Raw genomic sequence first — 4,867 nt, forward strand, 5'->3', positions numbered from 1 at the left:
GGAAGAGGAGGAGGAGGAGGGAGGGAGGGAAGGAAGGAGAGAGGGAGGGAAGGAAGGAGGGAGGGAGGGAAGGAGGGAGGGAGGGAGGGAGGGAGAGAATGGTGTGAACTGTACATATAACAGCCACCAGCCCCATGTGGCTGTCTCAGTGAAATTAAATCAACTCTAAGCCCCACTAGCCATATTTCAGTGTGTACTAGACACATGTGACTAGTAGTTGCCGTATTGGGCACCACAGATATAGAACAGTTTTCTATCACAGAAAGTTCTTTTGCACAGCTCTGGGTGTGGGAAGTGTTTCTTCTCTCTCGGCTTGGCCAGTACGTAGGCTGTGAGTAGAAGCAGCTCTAGAGGCGATCTCCCTGGATATTCCTGGATCGAGGGTGGAAGCAAGAGAGGTAGCCTTTCTGAGTAGAGTGCCTTTCCTTGTATATGGTAGGGTTGGCCTTTATAGGGAGCAAATAACACAAACTTAGCTGCCACCAAAATGTAATTAACTGGAACATGATAGAGGGGAGCAAAAATGAGCAAAAGAAAACAACCTGTATTGATCCTATACCAAAGCTCCATGGAGAGATTATGAAGACCCCCCTCAATCCCCAGACCCTCCAACACACACAAAAGTGCAGGCTTTCAGGCTACTTGCTTAGAAAATCCTGGTACAGGTGAGTCAGCTGACCAGAGAGGAAGCCAGTCCTGACAAATGTTTCTTGAGAACTAGGGAGGCATTGTCACTCTGCTCAGCCACATCACTTGGGGCTGTGAAGGAACCATGAGGAGGGAGGGAACCAGGAGTTCCATCTTGAACACTGCTTTCTGCACAACTGTGCTTTGTACTAGAACATAGACTTCTGGATCTTGTCCACCCAAGATCCTTTGTCCTAACGTAGAGAGCTTGGATTTTGGTTGAAGGCAACAGCATCTATATTGTTAAGAGACAGTGGCCTGTGACTTTAGAAGGAAGTGGATTCAGACAGGCACACTCTTTTCCTCCCCGCTTCCTCCTTCTAGTGGGGAGTCATGGAGACCATACAAGAACCTGAAAAACAAATACCACCTCATATAAAGTGTGAGTTACACCAGACATAACAAGACCCCTAATTTGTTCAAGCCCCTGTTTACTGGGGCATTTAGTCTGGGTCCTTATTTATTTATGTAAACAAAACAGCAAATGAATATTGGAAGAATTTGTGTAACTGATTCAATTCAAAAACAAAATAAACAAGACCCCACACATCAACAACTCAATTCTTAACTTACCCGTGTATGTACTACAGGTACTCCACAAGCTCTAGCGATTTTAGAGTTTTAATTATGGATTGAGCTTAAATAAGCACAAGTAGCTCAGACTAGCTCCAAAAGCTATTTTGAATATTCAGAGCTCTGCAGATACTTTTCTACATTCTGCATTAGTATAACTAGAACTCTAAAAATCTCTAGATCATATGGTTTAGAGGGGGAAAACCCCATTTCCTATTCTCCTTAAATGGCTTAACCATTCACAATGTTCAAAGCTCTCACCATTTATAATTGAATTCTACTGTACTTAGTCTGAAACGAGGCAAAATTGGGAACATTAGAATGTCTCATTAAAAATAGGGTGTTGCATGTTTTTTGCATACCTTATTCCAAGTTTCCACCTCTGCAATGAACCAAAAACAAATCCTTTCTCCTCAGAAGCCAGTGTGGGGCACACTCTGGGTGAATCCCCTAAGCTGTGGGCTGCTCTGGATGGCATCAGGCCAGCAGCTACACCTATACCTTGCAACTGAAGTGCAGGCACAGGAACCTATTTTATCAGACATTTTAGATTTTGCAAATGGGAATGTGACAGACATGCTCTCATTCAACAGAATGATCTTCTCTAGTCAGAACTGTAGATTCATTATATTACAAGTTTGGAAATTAGTGAATAATCAAGATTGTCCTAATAAGAGGGGAAGTCATTTTAAACAACTAATATATATACCTAATTATTAAATAGAAATATTTAAAATAAAACACTAGTAATGTATTTTATCATTATGACCCATTTCCTTCTAATGTAGAAAATTTGCATTCTAACATTTGTGAGGTCTTTTTGTTGAAAATGAGTCAATAATATTTTATAATAAAATTACATTCACAAAATGAGCAGTTATTTTAAATGTCCCTGACTTGCCAAATGTTTTAGTGACTAGTTCATATTTACTTCATCTTTCAAAATACGGCCAGGCATGGTGGTACATCCTCACCAAGAAGATGAACCAGGCAGATGCTGAGTTCCAGCCTGGACTCCATAATGAGGGCCTATCTTATTCACACATATTAGAACTGACAGGGCTATCAGAACCAAGGTGTGGTCAATGAATTGAGTAGTCAATACATAGAAGTGGTATTGTGAATGCCAGCTCCTTAGATCTAGTCCAAGTGTAAGTTCTTTAGCCAAGCATGGTGGCACATTATTGTGATACCAGAATGCAGGATGATCAACAAAAGCCCAAGGTTGATCTACTCTGCAAAGCAAAGTACATAGCAAGTCTCTGTCTCATGAAAACAGGTGAAGGAGAAGTACCTCTGCTTTGGGGAATCAGTCTTGTGCTGGATCTTGGAAAATGGTGGTGGGATAAAAGAATTAGAAAAGGCATTTCTTCTACAGATGTCGAATTTTCAAAGGCAGAATTACTAACTGAAGAGCAGGCAGAAGATGCAACAACCCGTGTTACAGACATGAGGAGTCCTAACTCCTGTAGCTAAGAAAGAAGCTCCAGGTACTTGTCAGTTGAGAAGAATACATATGCTTGGGCGGGGCTTGGCGAGTCTACTTAAATGAGAACTTAGTAATTAACAAATTAGTTAGTGTAGTGGTAACTAATGGCCCTGAGTCCAAAATGGAAAGGCAGTTCTTTCTGAGCACCTTGTCTTTTAATCTGCAGAGAGTTCAGCCTAGTTCTGAGATGCCCAAGTTTTCTGTTCTCTCCAGTCAGTGAAGAGTTGTGGATCACGCTCCTGGATGGCAGAAATGCCAGGAAGATGAAAGAAATACAAAGTCAAGAAGCCAAGCTGGCCCAGCAGTGGTGGCGCACACCTTTAATCCCTGCACTTGGGAGGCAGAGGCAGGTGGATTTCTGAGTTCGAGGCCAGCCTGGTCTACAGAGTGAGTTCCAGGACAGCAGGGCTATACTGAGAAACCCTGTCTCAAAAAACCCAAAAAACAAAAGAAAACAAGAAGCCAAGCTGGTGGTTAAATAGTTTATATTCTGACTATTTATCAAGGATGAAATCACTACTTTCTGTCCTTATAAACAACCATAATTGCTCGTTAATCACTCCCACGTTTATTGTCCACATTCACATTAACGTGCAGGCCTGTAACAAAACATCACCGCAGAGATATCAGCTAATTAGAGGATTATTGTGCAAATCACAATACATATTCATGTCTGCTAAGTTTGGAATTCAGACTGGAAATCAAAAGCAAGCCTTACCATAGCTCTGATAAAGACGTGATAAGGAGAATTTACTCAAGACACAATAGCTAAAATAAACCCTTGTCTTCATTTAAGAGGACTGGCTTTATTGTGTTTGAATGAAATAGAATATGTAGGAAATCAACTTGTTGTCTCAGGCCAAAATCATTTCTGATAGTTATTCACCAAGATGGGCCTGTTTCCCCTTTTGTCTAAATTACCAATAGTTATCTGTTATCAGCCTAGGCAAAATTTAATGTTGTCTTTTTTTGTTTGTTTGTTTTGTTTTTGTTTTTTCAAGACAGGGTTTCTCTGTGTAGCCTTGGCTGTCCTGGAACTCACTCTGTAGACCAGGCTGGCCTCGAACTCAGAAATCTACCTGCCTCTGCCTCCCAAGTGCTGGGATTAAAGGCATGTGCCACCAACGCCCTGTCTTAAGCCTCCAGTCTCTCTCTCTCTCTCTCTCTCTCTCTCCCTCTCTCCCTCTCTCCCTCTCTCCCTCTCTCCCTCTCTCTCTCTCTCTCTCTCTCTCTCTCTCTCTCTCTCTCTGTGTGTAAAATGAGTGTTTCTATGTCATAGTTTGTCCTATCCTGAGAAAATTAACTCCAAACCCTCCCTACTGAAAAAAAATTGACATTCTCACCTCTACTATTTTCCAAAAGGATGGGAGGAGGCAGCTATTACATTTGCAGATGCTCCTGGCTTCTCTTTCTAATTCCCACAAACCCCGGTCTCCTCCTTGATTTTTGCAAAGGATTTTGAAATCACCTTGGCTTCATGATTCTTGGGGAAGCTCTCCAGTCTAGAGCAGGAGAGAACCCTTAATTTCCTGGTGCCTATTTCTTGCATCCTGACCCCTCTCTTTGCTAGACTCTGGATCTTGAGATAGTCCGCCATAGTGAGGGGTCCCAACATACCTTTTGCAAGATTTCCTCCACTCCCCAGCTTTGCAGGGTTCCTAGACTGAGATAGGAGTTCCGGTCCTGGGTGCCAACGGTCAAGGGCAGCAGCCTGGGTCCCGATGATGTAGATCTAAGAAAAGCAATCAGATCTGATGGACGAAATTTTCTCTCAAACTAACATTGTCTCCCCCTTGCACAGGTGACTTTTACTCCTGACAGTGAGCTTTCCCAAAAGGTCTGCTATATTAACCATACTCAGGCCTCTCCCCTCACACCAGCTCGCTCTACTCCTCCTACACTATGCAAAGCAGCCCCTTTGTCTGTCCTCCAAGCCTTCATCCAAAGGTCATTTTCCTGCGAATCATTCTCATGTTCGCCCACCTTTGACAAACCGCAGGACAGACTAGGAATAGCAATCAAGAACAGGGGAAAATCCCCCACCGGCAAGAGGCCACTGAATCATTTCTCTGGAGCAACACCATTGAAACGCCTTTCAAAGCTTGCAGTCTTCAGTAT

This window comes from Mastomys coucha, unplaced genomic scaffold, assembly GCF_008632895.1.
Source record: "Mastomys coucha isolate ucsf_1 unplaced genomic scaffold, UCSF_Mcou_1 pScaffold17, whole genome shotgun sequence".
NCBI classification, from domain to species: domain Eukaryota; kingdom Metazoa; phylum Chordata; class Mammalia; order Rodentia; family Muridae; genus Mastomys; species Mastomys coucha.